The 18,510-nt window shown below is 40.0% G+C and overlaps 1 long non-coding RNA gene across 1 annotated transcript in view; it reads left to right on the top strand.

Annotated features, from left to right (window-relative positions):
- Window positions 1-18,510, top strand: part of LOC132672091 (uncharacterized) — a 323,832-nt gene that overhangs the window by 130,426 nt on the left and 174,896 nt on the right. The window contains exon 2 of the long non-coding RNA XR_009607358.2: window positions 14,319-14,374. This is a non-coding gene — a long non-coding RNA (uncharacterized LOC132672091). The remainder of the gene's footprint in view (window positions 1-14,318; window positions 14,375-18,510) is intronic.

The following is an 18,510-nucleotide window of genomic DNA, read 5'->3' as shown; positions in this document are numbered from 1 at the left end:
GTGACCCATGTCTGGTTAATATTAGTACCCCATCCTCTTGGTTAGGGTGATTGGTCCAGAGTTGGGTTTGCGACTCTAACCAAGTCAATGGGGATTTTTTCATGGTATTTTATATGCTGGTACACTCTCTTTCCCCTCTCAGGTTGCTGACTGAGATGGTATGAGTCTCGAGTTATCCAACATCCTTCCCCAGTATTCTCTGGGCCCATTCGTGGTCATGGGAGGAACATGCTGTAAGGAGAGAATGAGGGCAAAACACGTTGAGAAGCAGTGGTGGAGTGGGAGAGAGAGGGAAAGAGAGAGGGAGAGAACACTCAAAAGTAAAAGGTAGCTAATGAAAACGTCTGTGTGCCCATATTCCATCATTTCATGTAGCCAGCTCCTCTTCTGGACTCCCCTTGTTATGTGTTCCCATTAAATTTCAGCTGGATTTGAGTTGGCTTTCTCTCACTTGCAACCAGACAGGTTCAGGTTCCTGTATACACCTGATATTAAGTACCAATCACTGCCTTATTTGCCAACGTGAGTGCTATGAAGTCCTAGGTTCTTGGGAAAGCCATGCTTCAGAGAAAAGTAGAATGACTCTGGGGTTCATCCTGCCTGTGGAAAATTCCAGGCAGCTCTGAAGCAGACAGTGAGGAAAAGGTGTCATTTACACGTCAACCCCAGATACAAGTAACCTGTCATCTCTACCCACACCCTAATATTCTTTTGTCATCCCCTCAGTCTTTCAGGACATGGCTTTCCTTTCCCTCAATTCCTTTTTATCTCTTTCTTTCCATATGCAGCTGTCAACAGTTGCTTCTTCATTTTCTTGCTCGTGTCTTTTCTTTCTGTGTCTCCTATTTTGAGAGATATACACATGGATGGTAAATTACCGGGTTGTGTTGACTGTTTCCTTTGAGATACTGGGTAAAGAGCAGGGGGAAATATATCTCCTCTACCGTTCTAGGAATGTGGGGAGCTAGTCAGTCATGATCATTTAATAATTTAGTGATCAAAATCTTTGTTTTCCCTGCTGATCTTTGACTTCTACAGATTTATGACTATGCTTTGGGAAGATTAGTTGTCTTCTCTGTGGAAGGCTCAGGGTCAGACCTTAGGTTTATAACAGAAATGTGAATCATGGTAGGGAGGACTAGGGGGTGAACGGGGGGCAGCTTCTTTTCACCCTATCTCCCAAGTTCTGTCATCATCTTCCAGATGGTTCAAGAACTGCTGTTATGTGCTGGTTCATTTTTTGCATATGTGGCCATTTTTGGTAGCCATTGAAGAGGAATGCAAAGGAGTGAGCCCTTCAAAATGACCCGAAGTGTGAGGGCTCCCACTTATCACCCTTGTTGCCAGAATCGTGGTTGCATTATATCATTGAAGGTGACGGGAGGGGTGGGGAGCGGAAGGAGCAGGATTCCAAGTCATACTGGGTGGAATACCAGCTTTGCTCTAACTAGTCTGAGTTCCTGGGTATGTTCCCTATGTTTTCCAGCTCTCAGATTAAGCATCTGTGAAATGAAGGAAGTGACAGTACCTGCTCTATGGAGTTGTTGTATGAATCAGAAATGAGGTAATAAATATGAAAATAGTCTGTGGATGGAAGCTAGTGGCCTAAATACATGGCACTGTTCTTGTTAAGGTGCCATACTTCAGAGATAGAAACATCTAGGACTGTAACACAAAATAAAATCCACTCTGCTAGGGAGATGTTTATTTGTTTGTTTTTGTTTTTGTTTTCTTACTATCAAATGGCAGTTTGGGAAGGTAGAAAATGCTGCATTCAAAATCTTCATATTGTTTCAAAATGAAAACCTTTATGTCTGTACCAGTGGGACAGGTGAAAACTATTGACTGAGCTAGCACGGACATTTACTTAAAATTTGTCAATATGTATTTACTGGTTTGATGCATTCAGAATTATTGGTACGGATTGTATAATTTCAGAAAACTTAGTGTTGATAGGTAGACACTTGAAGTTCTCCTGGTTATTATGGCCATGATTAAAAGTTTTCCCTTGGGAGAAATTGGGATACCAGTTTCCTTCTTTGCAACACATGAACCTTGATACCACATACACGTGTGCACACACATGCACATACATACATATACATAAACCTGACAAATAACTAGAGGATTGAAGTTTCTGTGATAGAAATTAGGGTCATTATGAATCATCTCAGAGCTTGCATATCCTGGACTTTGACTTTGCACCATGAGAATTGCCATTGCCCTCGGCCATTAGGTCAGATGATGTAGCTTGTTAACAGGTGCTGTATGTATCTAGACATCTCCAAACCCCGGGGACAACGAGGCTAGGAAAGTGTTACAAAGTTCAAGTTCAACACTTGACAGGACAAAGATGTACTATCTCTCACAGGCTTACTGATCTATCACAGAACTGCTGAGATGTCACAGACACATGATGAAAAGGATTACTGAGACATACTAGGATCCTCTGCCTTTTTTTATGGATAATTTTGAAAAATAATCCCAGAACAGCTAATTAAAAACAAAAGAAGATTCTTCGTGCCAAAAGATATCTGAAAACAATAATAATAATATCCTTTTTACTCAGCTTCCTTTCCAGATACATCAAAGGACAAGAGATAACTGCCTGAGAGCAGATCATAAAGGGGATTCAGAAGACATTTTAGAGAGTTCACCAATTTTTTTCACATGGGCAAAAGATGATGCTATCAAAACAGGGACGCCTGGATATTCATTAATGCCAGAAGAATTCCAACTAGCCAATTACTGAGAATCCTGTGGAATTATTTGGAAAAAAATAAATAGATAAATACAGGGTGGGCAGCAACAAATAATTAAATGTTCAAGGCCTCACACACAATCCTTTAAGTACATCCCTACGAAGGAAAAAACTGTGAAATAAATGGATAATTCACTAGCTGAATCTGGTTAAGAAGGAATAAACAAGAGAAATCCATGGGAGGTAAATGCTCCTGTTGCAAATTATATTGTTTTCTAAGCATTTAATTCTGATTTTCTCATTAATGCCACCTAGGCTTAAAATACAGGCTGATCAGCTTCTTGTGGGAGAAAAGGAAAGGAGGAAAGAGCCACTGGGAGAAGACCTAGAGAGGATGGCAGTAGAAGGAGAGGAAGAAAGAAGAAAAGGAAGAGGGGAAGGGACAGAAGGTGAGGGAGGGAAATGCAGGAACCTGACTGAGGAGGATGAGGCCACAAATGAAGAACCCCCAGGGAAGCCTGCGTTTCACCCAGTATAAAATGGAAAACCTTTTCTTAGGGGCCTGGGGTTGTTGGGAATTTGATGTCTCATTGGGTTTTGCTTCTTTCCTTCCAGAATACGCACCTCCCTCTTCAGCTTCCAGGGGAAGCCCAGGCCTCAGGGGGAAACATGTCAACTTCCCTTGGATATCTGCCTTACACATCCTCAGGAAGCTTTTGCTCAGGGAGATCCCCACTTTCTAATGGTTGAGGATGGGGAGACTCTGAAGGGCAGGGTCTCATGTTGAGCTAGTCTGTCTTGGATGAGCCTCTTCAGAATGTTTTCTATGAGCAAGAAAAAACAGAGGTCGAGATTACAGGTCGGAGCCTAGCAGAAATCCAGAGTGGAAGCAAATATCAAGTTTTAACGTAAAAATTTTCTTGCTCTAAAGCACACAGCACCTGGCAAGAATGAAGTACGGGTTCCAATCAATTTCCTCAGCTATCTGGATGAATAAAGCAGATTAAATGAGATACACGCTCTCAAAAGTACCTTGAAAGGGTATGATGCTTCAGCAATGGAAGCTACTCTTTTGCTATTTTGTACAGAAGATGTTGTGTTTCTGTTTCCAGCTCGTTTCATCTAGGGCATGTTTCATCTCATTTGATCATCTGACTTTTAGGCCCATAAGTAGGATCCTATAAACCATTCACCAGAAATGTAGGGACTCCTGTTCTTTCCACTCTTTGATTTTATCATAGGATATCAGGACTCAGACGTGGACGTTTGTCTCATGTGATCCTAACTGAGGAAACTGAGCTTGGAGCTCAACCACTGAGGTCCAGAGAAGCTAAGTGACCTGCCTAAGCCCAGGCTTTGCTCACTCTGCCAAGTGTTCCCTACACTATACCAATTGTGCTGTTTCAGAGTGATGCTTTGGGGGCATAAGACTCTGTACTTTGTGGTGATCATGGACTGCACCCCTCTCTGCTCTGTCCTGGTGTCTGGGATGGGTCACACATGTGGTGGCCATTATGAACCCTTCAGTATTCTCTGAAAAGACATACTGTGAACAACAACTTCCTAAGGAATTTGGGGAAATGAGTGGAGCTGGGTTTTATATGAACCCGCGGAGTTAAGGTCCAACTTGAAGGCAGGTAGTTGTTGAGGTCATTGATGTTGTCCACAGGCAGGTGGCTGTCAGGAGGGAAGCCCTGGATAGCCCAGAGTGACTCTGGCACTGGGTGGCCAGTTCTGTGCTTGTGAGAATAGGGAGGTTCCTTTAAGGCATGTAACCAGGAATATAGAGGAATTTTCCATGGAGAGAAGGAAAATCTGGGAAACATTTTAATCAAAAGCTGGAAATTAAGCCTGGAAGACTTTGGATCAGCAGCCACAGTCTTGAGCCTTCACAGTATTTCACCTTCAAGGTCTAGGGTGTAAGGATAGTCTTGTGGAAATCCAAGACTCTTGTATGCCTTCATGTGCAGGTTCCCAAGCAGCTCCCACATGTACAAAACTACAAGTGCTCAAGAACCACACAGGCAGCAACCACGTGGCTGCTGGTTGGATGAGGAGTAGCAATTCATCCTCAGCCTCCTCGGCCAGTGTTCTCTTGACGTGGAGGTAGCTTTTCCAGGGAGAACCACGGTTTTAGTTGAGTGAGAAAGATGCGCTCTATCAATCTCATTTTAGAAGTCCTGGAAAATCAGAGATAGAGAGTTTGTGTTACAAAAGCCATCATGATATTTCTTCAGTGGATTGCCTATGAAGGCTAGAAGTCCCATGCAATTGCAATCTTTCAGATATTCATCCCAGATCACTCACTGTCACTGGCATGGGAGCAAGGGGATTCTTTTAGTCTCCTGCTGCATCCTGTGTGCTGTGTTCTCCTTCCTGCTCCATTGTTGGGCTATTTGCTGCTAGTCGTTCCCTTTTGTAATTAATTATTCCTTTATCTGCACCCTGTGTTTATTGTTGCATTTCAGTACAAATCACAGTGTGCTTTGTTTTATGGTAAACTGTGTCATTCCTCGCTGGGCAAGGAGTGTGTCTAATTTATTCTTGAATCCCAGCGCACGCCACAGTGCCTTTGCATGTGGAAAGATGTGGTGGCCGCACGCCCATGGGTTCTCCCTTCCTCCTTGGGTCGCATTAACAGGAAACTTCCTTGCCCCTTGCAGGGAGGCGGGACTAACTGACTAGGTCGTGCCAAGGAAATGAACAAAAGTGACATGTCACTTCTAGGCTGAGCCAGTGAAAAGGTCTGTGCGACCCTCCAGCTTTTCCTTCTCTGCTTTGATGACTGTGGTAATGTTGAGATGGCAGAACCACAGGAGAAAAGAGTATAAGAAGAAAAGCAAGAAGAATAAATTTGGCCTGGAGAATTGCTCCAAACGGAAGAGAACTTTGCATAAGTAGGAAATAAACTTTTGCTGCATTCAGCCACTCAGATTTTAGGGTTTGTTTCCCCATCTAGGCTGCCCTTTCCTGACTAGTACAGGTGGTCAATATTTAATGGAATGACATGGAGAGTCTGGATATGTACAGATGTATCTTCTCGAATGATACAATTTATTTGCGCTTTCCATTTTCTTTCTTAATATAATCTCACTTAGACCTTGAGAATTCTGAAGGACAAAGTATAACAGGTTGTTAAACTCTACAGGGCCAAGTTGCAAACAACTGGGCAGAAGTCATCACCCAATTCAATTGTGTTGTTACCTAGCCTAGAAAGGGCTACAGCCATTTGGAAATTAATGACTATCCCCGGCAGATGGGAAGGTACCATACCTCACCCAGGAGTTGCTGTACCTTTGACATGTTAGAGAAATTTACAGCCCCAGAGGCTTACCTGTTCCACCTTGGCACATAATGATTTTACTTAATTGGGCCCTATGGGCTCTATGGAATACGGGGAGACTCCAGGTTACTCAATGACTTTTTCTTCTCTGTGTACTGATTTTACTTTGTTTATGTGTGATGGGCAACTTAATGTATTTATTACAGATATGTAATTATTTTGTATATACACATTGTGATCACATATATGCAACATTTATAGGTTATTTCCAGGGACTTAAAAATATTGGAAGATAGAAGATCTATCCAACTCAGCTTATCTTTTGTTGGTATAATCTCTGAGAATAGTCTGTCATCACTGACAAGGATTCTTTCTCTGCCTAAACCTCACGCAAAATATTTTTCCTCTCTGCACATCCATGGTCTTCTCTGGGAAGTGGGGCTAATTCTTATTCTTTAGATTGTGTGGGGATTGGAGAAAATGTTTGTGAGGATCTACTTACTACTTGGCCATTTGTAGATATTAAAAAACAGTAATTGATAATGATTATGTATTACGCGTATGTGGAACTTTACTGTTTACACATACGTAACATTTTTTAAGAATTTCAATTCACCCTTACAACAGCTTTGGGGGTAGGTTTTATTATGTCCATTTGTAGTAGAAGCAAGTGAGGCTCAGAGAAGACACCGAAGCTTGTGCAAAGTCATGGAGTAGAAAGTGGCAGAGCCGGGATTGAAAACTAGTCTCCTGACTCACCCTGGTGCCATAACTGGATGGTACCTTGGAACAGTGCTTCGGAGCAGAGCTGGAAGGAAAACAGTCTAGGGTCAATAACACTGGCCTGCCAGAAAGTAAAAGTTCCAGTGGCCATTAATTGTGTCTCCAAGTTTATCTATTTTAAAATAAATCATCAGGGACACTTTGGCCTCATCCAAATGATTTCTGTAAATAGATCTGTGTTTGGATTATGCCATGTAAGCCACTGTGGATAATAAGAGCACTGGAACAACAACAACAACAAAAAAGAACAGATTTCTGAAAACTATCCTGCTATGTACAGTTAGTTTGTGTCTAGTCACCCATTGGACCAGAAGGCCATTCTCTGTATATCAACATATTAGAAATAAAATATAATCCTTCTCTTGGGTGTACTGAGAGAATCAGAGGTTTATTCCTTGTAGTTAAGATGCATCATGCCTCATATGCCTCTGTTCCTCCAAGATGCCAGAGAGCGCGTGTCAATATTTATCCCACCCCAACACTCAAATTAACTCCTCTAATAATCAGGCTGAAAAACACACCCTCCTTGTAGCCTGCTCTCCTTCCTACAACATTCTTCTGATAGAGTCGTTCATTTCAATTAATGCCAGAGCAGAGGGGTTTGAGCTGCCCATCCATTTGGCAAGGGAATTGGGAATAGGATCAAAGTTGGTTTTATTTCAATAGCGTCTCTAGTGAGCTGTTAATTACTTGGGTTTCAAATCAGATGGCATTGGAAATAGAATATTGAATTACACCTGTGTTTGGGGGTCAGTTTATCTTCTGATATGAAGGTAGATTTGTGGCAGGAAGGAACAGGAGGAAATGAAGTTAGTTTTCTTCCTGTGTTTGATGGGGGGAGGGTCTTTGTTGCTAAAATATTCCTCAGGGCTTTGCGTACTGGGTTAAACCAACAGGGAAAATTATATTTCAGGGACTTTGAGCCAGAGCAGACCTCCAATTATCCCTCAAACAGATTAAAAAATGTAATCTTAGACTTGTTAATATGAAATATGACTTGCACACACATACCTACACATGTATATATACAAATATTTATGGTTTCGAGTACTTAAGGTGAATTGAAAACTAGTTTGGTAGAAAACGAAGCAGTGGAATTAATGTTTCTGACCTCAGCATTCCAATATTTATCTCCAACATTTAGATTTTAATTTTATCGAAATCAGCTTTTGATTGTTTACCCATTTATACTTGTCAGGGGGTAATATCTTAGTTTGGAGAATTTCACTTGCTCGCTAATCTGCAAACCCTCCCACCTCCTTTCTGTTCCATAAGTGCCCACACCCTTCCTTGCCTCAGCGTGCTTACACTTTCAGCTGCATCTGTCCACAGTGCTTACTTCCAGTTCTGTGTTTCCTACCCTACAGGTTGCAAGTCCAGTCTCACTTCCCCTGAGAGGATTTTCTGCCCATTGACTCCGCCTCATCATCCTATCCCTTCAAAACATTGATGTCAGTGGGCATCTATCTTATTGATTTATTGGTCACATATATATCGTCTTCTTGCCCACGAAAGCAGGCGGGGCCGTTCCGCACACAGCAGATCTTCAGAACTTACACTGTACCTGGCATGTTGCGAGCTGAGTGTCCCACATGTATTTCGTGAATGAATGAGCAATTGGATGACTGAACAAGCCGTGGCGAGACCTTGGCCCAAGAACATTTCGACAATACCTTGCATTTGGGAGCTGAGCTATTCATACAGTAAAAATTGGTATAGCTTCTCTCTTGGTTTCATTCAGTGTGGATCTTCGTTCCGACCTCCTTATAGGTGTCTCCTCTCGTCTTCTCTCTCTTTTTTATATCCTGCTTTTTGCCTTTATTTCTGTCTCTCAAAAACTGCTGATAATTTTCTCATGGGTTAGCTGAGAAACAAATACAAACTCTCTTTCTTTTATCAAATTCATAATGGCTATTACTAGTAGAACTGATCACAACAAAATAATACTGACAACAACTGAAACGGCCTGTGGTAGGATTTGTTATTGGTTAAAAAAAAATTGATGGCAAAATTAAATCTTCTTGACAAAATTTAGACGTGCAAAATTTGATCTGGGCAAATTGAACTTTGTGGAAATAAAGAAAACTCAAAATGGCAGAAGCCATAGCTGTTAAAATTGGATGTGACTGAAAAAAAATAACCAACCTGATTTAAAATTTCTAAGGAAAAGGATTGATACTGACCAAATAATATCAGTGAAGTAAAAATAGCGACAAGGTAAAAGCATTTACATTATTTAATCAGGGGAAGATACGGCTGCAGGAGCTCATTCAATAAATCTTCATGTAGAGGAAAGATAATTTCTTGTGCTGAAGAATGGACAGCTGTTCTTTTCCAATAATAATAATAATAATAATAATAATAATAAAAAGGTATGAGAATACAGCAGGGAGTTTAGAAAGAGCTTCCTGTCTACAGGTGACTTGGAAGGCCTGGAATGCATTTCCAGGAAGGGAGGTGGTGAGGGGAGAGAGGTAGGAAAGTAGAATGTAGGGGTGTGTGTGTATGGGGGGGGGAGAAGTTTCTAGAATAAGATGTATCAGAAAGCTATCATTCTGAGGTGGTTTTCCTACATTCTTTTCTGACAGAAGACTCGAAGATTAGTGAGGAGTTTTTACTCCCTAGAATATTCCTTTAGCCTCATATTTCTATGATTCTATGACTTTTTAAATTCTATTTTGCTCTTTCGTAAGAAAGTGGAACTATGCTATTTAGAAAATAAAATAAGGCCTTGTTGAGAAGTCACTTTATATCTCAGTATTCAAACTTACAGTTTTTTAAATTAGTTTTATGAATTTTTTAATGAAATTTTTAGGAATTAGTTTTATGTATGTGGAATTCTGTGACCAAAATCATTATTGTGATGACTAATTAAGGATCATTGTTTTAAGTTTGGAATAATGGAAGTTTTCACTCTATATGGGGAAGAATCTAAGGATTGGGGAAGTAAAAATGATTCATTGTGATAGCAAAAATTTAACTTTTGGTTCTATGAGAGAAAACATTCAGGCCTTGTATGCAAAGAATCTTTGATGTGAGGCTTATATGTGATCAAAGAAAGATTCCTAGGACTACATCCCTGTAATAAAGGTTGTGTCATAAAGGTGGAATGGGAGACAGGGAAGGAAGGTCTTCCAGAGGACAGGAAGTAGCTCTAATCAGAATGGGAAAAGCCATCTTGGAAACAAGATGGTGGTTGTCAACAGTAGGTTGAGGTTGCCACTCCTTTGATGAATGGGAGAGTTACTCTTACTCTCTGCTCCCAGTGTGGGGGCATCATGTGAAAAGCAGTAACTGTAAGCAAGGGACTGTGGCATCCAAAAAGAAACAAGCAAGACTTATCAAGTAAGTGGAAGGGTGTTTTGATTAAAGAGGACTTGATAGGGGATTCTGGATTGTTCCCAAGTCATTGCATATGTTCAAATATTGGGAAATGTAGCAGTGAATGCATCCCAAGGTAACCTTTCAGAAAACGGGTGGTGTTAAAGGATTTTTCAGACCTAAGCACCAGAAATTCTAAGCTACTCTTGGTTTATTGTTAGAAATAGATGATGTAGAATATTTCTGTAAAATTTTTTTTAAGTTTATTTATTTTGAGAGAGAGAGAGAGAGAGAGAGAGGGAGAAAAAGACAAGTAGGAGAGGGGCAGAGAGAAGGAGAGACAGAATCCCAAGCAGGCTCCACCCCATCAGCACAGAGCCTGACATGGGGCTCAAACTTATGAACCATGAGATCATGACCTTAGCCGAGATCAAGAGTCGGATGCTTAACCGACTGAGCGACTCAGATGCCCCAGCATATTTCTTTTTAAAAATCCTTTATTTATTTATTTATTTTTCTACCGTACAGAGTTATAGAATTTTTTCTCATGTGATGAGAGATTTTAAGGTCTGCTCTCTTAGCAACTTTCAAATATGCAATACAGCATTGTCAATTATAATTGCCCTGTTCTGCATTATATCCCCATGACTCATTCATTTTCTAACTGGAAGTTTGCACCCTTTGGCTCCCCTTACCCACTTTGCCCACCCCCTACCCTCTGCCTCTGGAAACCACTAATCTGTTCTGTGCATCTATGAGCTTGGTTTTTTAATTTTTTAAAGTTATTATTATCATTATTATTACTTAGGTTGCACGTACAAATGAGATCATACAGTGTTTGTCTTACTCTGACTTATTTCACTTAGCGTAATGCCCTTAAGATTCATCCATGTTATTGCAAATGACAAGATTTCATGCTTTTTATGGCTGAATAATATTCCATTGTGTGTGTGCATGTGTGTGTGTGTGTGTGTGTGTGAGCATTTATCACATTTTCTTTCTCCATTTATCTGTTGTTGAGGTTTATGTTGCTCCCATATCTTGGCCATTGTAAATAATGTTGCAATGAACATGGGTGGGCATATATCTTTCCAAGTTAGTATTTTCATTTTCTTTGGATAATTACTCAGAAGTGGAATTGCTGGATCATATGGTAGTTCTATTTTTAATTTTTTGAGGACCCTCCATAGTGTTTTCCGTAGTGGCTGCACCAATTTACATTCCCACTGGCAATGCACAAGGGTTCCTTTTACCTGCACCCTCGCCAGCACTTGTCAGTTCTCATCTTTTTGATAATAGCCATTCTAACAGGTGGGAGGTGATCTCACAGTGTGGTTTTGATTGTCATTTCCCTGATAAGTAGTGATGTTAGACATCTTTTCATATACCAGTTGGCCACCTGTATGGCCAACATACAAATCAGATTTTTTTTTTTTTTTTTTGTTACTGAGTTGTACAAATTCTTTCTGTATTTTGGATATTAAGCCCTTATCAGATATATGATTTGCAAATATTTTCTCAGTAGGTTGCTTTTTCATTTTGTTAATGGTTTCCTTTGCCGTGCAGAAGCTCCTTAGTTTGATATAGTCTCACGTGTTTATGATTGATTTTGTTGTCTTTGCTCTTGGTGTCAAATCCAAAAAATCGGTGCCAAGACTGATGTCAGGGAGCTTACTCCCTATGTTTTCTTCTAGGCGTTTTATGGTATCAGGTCTTACATTCAGCCCTTTAATCCATTTTGAGTTAATTTTTGTGTGTGGTGTAAGATAGTGGCCCAGTTTCATTCTTCATATTTCTTTAATATAACTTTGTGGTAAGAATATTCATCTTGTATTTCAAATACAAGGAGTCCAGGAGAATGGCATATGTACCCCTGTTGGTATTATATGAAACAGACGACCTGGGGAAATCATGAAGCTTTGTACATGTTATGGTACCATTGCAGGAAGGCAATGAATATTTTTCTCTCTGCTTACCTTAAAAAATAGTCACATGTCTTATTTAAAAAAATAGCAACTTATTGTGGTGATGATGCTGGTAGACAAGAAGGTCTACTAGGACTGTATTAAGCTATTAGTGCTATTTGTTGAAGATTAGGAATTACTAAAGGAAACCATATGACTATTGTTTGTTCTTTCTTTCTGCGTGGTTCTCTTGAGTTTCTTATAATGATTAGTAATAAAGAGGGATATTCATTTTTATGCTTTTTAAAATAAAGGTATGACATTGATTTGGTATAATGATCATGATTTTATTTTTAAAGGCATAATTGAGTAGACTAGAATTGTTATTTGATAACATTTATACCTCATTGCTCTTTAGACCTCAAGGTTATAACCATGACATCATCCATCTGGTGGTGCTATCCTCATTTCAGGCCAAGTATCACTTTTGCAAATTCAAACTTGAAATTGACATTTCATGCCATGGCAACTCTTTTATTCAGTAGTCTTTTGGTAATTAATATTTGATCTGCAGGAAAAAATAGAGAATTGACCTTAAACAAGATGCTTTAGTACTTATATATTCTTATATTAATTTTGTGTCTAGCAGAAGATTGGCTCATCAAGCTAGTTTTGCACAACATTTGGAAAGTGGGCTGCTAAAAGGTTAGTTTATTATAGACACCTAAACTAGCGGTGAATTTCCAAGCTATTTATATTGGTAAGATGCAATGGCCTTATCTGTACTTCTTGCTGAATAGACCTTTTTCTTCTCTTCATTTGTAAATTGTTTGGAGACAGTTTTTTTCTTGCATAGGGAACACAATGCTGACAAGTCAACCTGATATCAATAGGATGATAGCCTATGAATATTTTTGACGACTAAGCACCCTTACATGGATTTCCTGTTGTCCCCTGAATCTCTCTACTGTGGGAAATTTCAATATGGAACAGAGAACCTCTCACTGCCAGTTTTGTGCCTGAAACACAAGAAAAGATGAACAGACGTCTGCTGCATTAAAAAAGGACACAGGCATGCATTAAATCCCTTATGTCTTACTTTTTAATGATGCAATTGTGAATTATGTTCTTGTTGCATTTGTAATTAGAGGCTGCAGCAGATGGCGAAGACTTATTTTAAAGTGATGTGTCTATTAAAATAAGCCACACTGCCAAATGATTGTTCACTGTAACAGCATCTTTACGCCCCTAAAACACTCCGATTCTTTGTTGATGTGCAGTTGATTACCACAGCTGATTACATATGTGCACATATTTGCTCAGAAATGTATCAGAGATATTTGATATGTGCAATACTTTATTTTAAAGTGTGTGTTATCACAATTATAGATAATGAAGCTTTCAATGAATTATTCAGTCACACCATCTACAAAGGGAATGCACTGATTTCCCTTTTCAATAAAATGAGGCATGAATCTTTCTAAACTATTGAGGCTAATTCTCCCTACACGGTGGGAGAAGCATTGGAGGGCGAGTGGGGAGTTTCTGGGTATTGAAAGATTCTCTTATGCACATTCTTATGAAGAACAGCTTTGATTTGGGTGAACTCAGTTCACAAACAGTGGTGGAATCTCAGGCTAAGAGTGGGAATGGAGAGGAATAGGCACTGAGGGAGGGCCAGGTAAAAATGGAAGAGAGGAGGTAGTCAGATTGACAGTATGTATTAGAATAGGTTAGGCTATGATAACAGACAGCACCTAAATCTCACTGGCTTATAATGACATAGTACCGAAATGACATTTCTCTCTCTGGCTACATGTTTATCCTGAAACATAAAAGGTGTTCTCCTTGTCATAATCTGTAGGGACCAGGTTGATGGAGGTTACATCTCAATACAGGGCTACACAATCATCTTACTAAAGGGAAAAGGATGGTGTCACTTAAAAACTAGCTTTTAAAACTTCTTGGTGGAAGAGTCACATGGGCGCTTCCACTCATCTCATTGGCCAGAGCAAGTCATGTGACTAAGCCTACTATTAAGAGGACAGGGAAGCGTAATCCTACTATTAGCCTGAAATATTTGGTGAGCGACAATTATGACCACCTCATGATGTAGTTTTCTGCAAGGCGATGTGTCCCTGAGACAGTTCCTCTACTTGGGTACGATGGCTACTTCATCTCCATCATTTTGGTCCCGCAATAGCATCAGATTGACTATTTTATGTTCCACAGTGTGCATAAAGACTTTTAGAAGAGGGTGTGTGTTACCTGGCGGGGTAGAGATGTCTGCCGGTTTAACATTTTCCAAACTGTGTCCTCTTCAAAGGTGTTAATGCAGAAATAAGGATTGCGTGGTGGTCAACGGAGTCTGGGAGTCTGTGGGTAAGTTACACAAATTACTTTTCAGAGCCTTTAATATGTTAATATGAGTGTCTATAAGGCCTAATACAGCATGTGGTATTTCTCAATTCTATACCATATCTTTTTGGAGAGCTTCTACGGGATGGTGTTTTGTGGGAACACATTTTGGGTTGCTGCTTTGGTCTCTCCCATCGGTACTTGGTTGTATGTTCGGTCACTATTTTGGTTTCTGAGCTGATGAATACATTAAGATGCTTGGAGGGTCACATGCCCAGAGAGGGCATGGAAGCTCCAGGCATCCTTATCCCATAGCAGGCTCTATTCATCTCTTCCACTTTACTATTCCTGAGTTGCACCCCCTTATGATACACCAGAAAACATGAGTATTTTCCTGAGTTCTGTGAGCTGTTCTAGCAAATTTTGAAACCTGAAGAAGGGGTTTGGGGAACCGTCAATTTGCAGCAATTGGTCAGAAGTAGAGGTGGTCCAGAACTTGAGACTGGCATTTGAAGTAAGGGCAGTCTGTGGGACTGAGCTCCTTTAACTTGTGGGATCTGGTGCTAACTCCAGGTGCTTGGTGGCAGGGCTGAATTGAATTGTTGCACAGCCAGTTGTGTCTGGAGAATCAGAGAGTGAGTTGTTGGTGCTGGAAAACACAGCAAAGTTGTTGGAGCCTCTCAAGGGAAGGTGGCCAGGCTTCCAGAGCCCCTTTACCTCCAGCACTCTTTCCCCCCTAGCCTGGAAAGAAAGAAGCATGATTTTGACAGGGGCGGGGGGGGGGGGTGGTGGTGGCGAGGGGACATTTTGTGAGAGGAAAATACATGTCTTACATGAAGCTATGAACCAGCATTAGAGGGTGGAGTTAGGACTGGCATTTCTAGATTGGGGAGCATCTGATGCCATAACTCCATACCCAAGAAATCATTATAATTCTCTTCTGCCATTAAGTAAAAATATATTATATAAATATAATAATAGTAACTATTATATCTAAGTATATATTATTATATATAAATATAAATAAATATATAACAATAATAAATATTTTTTCACATGAGGAGTTTGAACTGTGGGGGTTCACTTATACATGGATTTTTTTCAGTATAATATAATAATGTATTTTCTCTTATGGTTTTCTTAACATTTTATTTTCTCTAGCTTTCTTTATTGTAAGACTACGTATATAAGACATATACAAAATATGTGTTAATCAACTGTTTATATTATTAGTAAGGCTTCGGACTATTAGTAGCTAAATTTGGGGGGAATCAAGAGTTATATGTAGATTTTTGACTCACAGGGAGTTGGTGACCCCCACGTTATTCAAGGGTCAATAATATATGTGTGTGTGTGAGTGTGTGTGTATGTGTTGTGCGGGTGTGCATTTATATTTATATGGATAAAACATCTAAAACCAGGCACGTGATAAACACTCTGCAAATGTTTCTTCTTAGGCTAGTACAATAATAACAATGGCAAAAATGGATAACAGTTTTGAATACTTTATACGTATTTCTAAGCACTGTGCTAGATTTATGGATTATCTCATTTTGTTTTTGAAAACAAGGCTGTGAGAAGTGGCTACTATAATTATTCCCATTTTTAGAGATGAGGGTACTCAGATTCAGATAGGTTAACATATTTGTCCAAAGACATAAACCTAATAGGACGCAAAGCTAGGATTAGATGAACCCAGAAGTTTGACCATCTTCTTAACCATTTTGCCACCATAACTACTGTTCCTTATGTTTGGTAGTGTTTAATGGTATTTAAAACACATATGTAGAAACTATACCATTTGTCCTCCACAGTAGCACTGTTAAATGCCATGTTCTCCATTTTTCTTTTTTTTATTCCTATTTTTTACAGTTTATTTTTATTTATTTTCTGACAGAGATAGAGAGCAAGCAGGGGAGGGGCAGAGGGAGAGGGAAGCAGAATACTAAGAAGGCTCGACACTGTCAGCACAGAGCCTGGATGTGTGGCTCAAACTCGAACCGTGAGATCATGACCTGAGCTGAAGTCAAGAGTTGGACACTTAACCACCTGAGCCACCCAGGTGCTCTCCATTTTTAAAGATAAGGAAACCGAGTCTCAAGTAGTTATTTGAATCATAATTTACAGGCAGGCAACTTGAGTTCTGGTCCGTCCTTTTCCTAATGCATATCTTCTTTCTCCCCGCTTCTGTTTTATCTAGCCCTATTCCTTTTTCTCTCATTTTCTTCTCCTTTCTCCCTCTATCCTACCATCTGGATTTGTAGAATGTGAACAAATGGGAAATAATTTCTTGGGATAGTCATACAGAAGCCCAGAGAAGCAGTAATAGAATGGTAAGTGAGGAATGCAATCACCAGGCCCCAAATAAATTAATGCAAATACCACTACATTGCCTTCAATTTAATAAATCTTCACCCAACATATTCTGTGTGTCAGGTCTTCTCCTTCATAACTTTCCCTTCATCACCCCTTTATCCAAAAAATAAAAGTAGGGGGGAAGACAGGGCTACAGGGAAATTGGACCGGGAGAAGGGAACCAGAGACCATGGAAAAGTGGGAAAAGATGGGCTATTGACCCACATGAACGCGGTTCACTGAGTAAACTCTTAGCTCTCTTTCACCCATACAGCCAATGTGCTACAGGGAACCGCATGGGGCCATAAGGGAATGACCTCACTGCATTCTCCACGTAAACGAAGGGTATTTTGAGTATAACAGTGAGCAGCTTTTTGCATCATCAAAGGGACAGCCCTAAAATTTCGGCATTTGCCACCAACATTTAGTGCGGGGTTAAGTGACAGCTGTTCCTTATCCTGGGTCAGGAAATGTGTGTGAGGTGCAGGACTGTACCAGTAAGCACAGTAAAGCTAGAACCTTCAAGAAACTGAAGAGCTGAATGCCTTGTAGCTATAGCTCTTCAGAGTTGCATACTTTCACTTGAATAATGAAGCTGCTCTTTTGTAATAGACTGAATTATTTAAAATTTGAAAAATTATTTTACAAATGTTGTACATTTGGCTCGAGAGTCACAAGCCTTCAGATGATTTTGGAGACATTTTTTTTTTTTTCTTTTCTTTTTTGAGTTGATCAGTGTTTGTAAAAACTTGATTTTGAATGCCTCACTTAACATGCATGCTTTCTCCAGGTAGCTTCTTTGTCCAGTAGAGGCTTGGATTAAGTCAATGACTCTCTAGAAGCTGGTGAGGGTTTTGGTGGGGGGATCCATAGGTGGGTTCTTTCATGATATTAATGTTTAGAATAATAGTGAATCTGCTTATATTCTTGGCAGGAATGAGTAACTTTGGATAGTAAAAAACACTTGTGTCGTCATGAATAGACCAACCATTAATCTAACCAGGCATATAGATGTTGGTGGGGCTTTTGTAAGACCCAGGTAGCCTGCAGCCAGCCTGTATTCTTTAAGCCAATGGCCATTGTATTTTCCCAAGAGATGATTATGCCAGGATGGCTTCTCAGCTCACAAGAAGGCAGCGGGATGCAGCTGAATATATTTGTTGAAACTGGAGACCTTTATTTTCTTCCTGGCTTTGCCTATAACACAATGTCACCTTGTGGAAATTGCTGATTATCTCTGATTTTGGTTCCTCATCTGGAAAATGTGGAAGTTGGTGAGGTGATCATCAATGCCCTGTCTAGCTTTAAAATTCTATGATGCCGGGAATATGGTTTGCCCATCAGTGAGAAGTCACTGAGCCGACCTTGGAAACTGCTTCATGCCAATTAATCTCTTCCCTCCCTTTAGTGGAAAATAATCAGAAAAACGGTTTCATATTGTAAAGCACGAATGTTTCTTTGGAACCCTCTTTCACTGCCTTATAAAAACCAAGTGGCTTACCACCATCCATTTGTGTCTGAGACAAGTGTTAACAGAAAAGATTTCCATAGAGTTAACTCTTGAGATTGAGGTTGCTGTATGAGTTTGATAACTGGTTACCAAGAGGCTGGGGAACATGAGAAGGAGGAGGAGGAGGTGGGCTTGAAAATCTTTTTCGCTTTTGTGATGCTTTTCAAAGCTGCCCTACTGGGAACTCACTTTGATCAACACACAAAAAAAGGATCAGTTTTGGCTATTTTTATATTGTAAAGCCCCCAGTGATGTTCTGGCATCTTTGAGAATGAGAGTTGCTAGCTGGGCACAA

Source organism: Panthera onca, chromosome C1 (genome assembly GCF_046562875.1).
Source record: "Panthera onca isolate mPanOnc1 chromosome C1, mPanOnc1 haplotype 2, whole genome shotgun sequence".
NCBI classification, from domain to species: domain Eukaryota; kingdom Metazoa; phylum Chordata; class Mammalia; order Carnivora; family Felidae; genus Panthera; species Panthera onca.
Note: the sequence above shows the minus strand (reverse complement) of the source record. Positions and strands in the feature narration are given on the sequence as shown.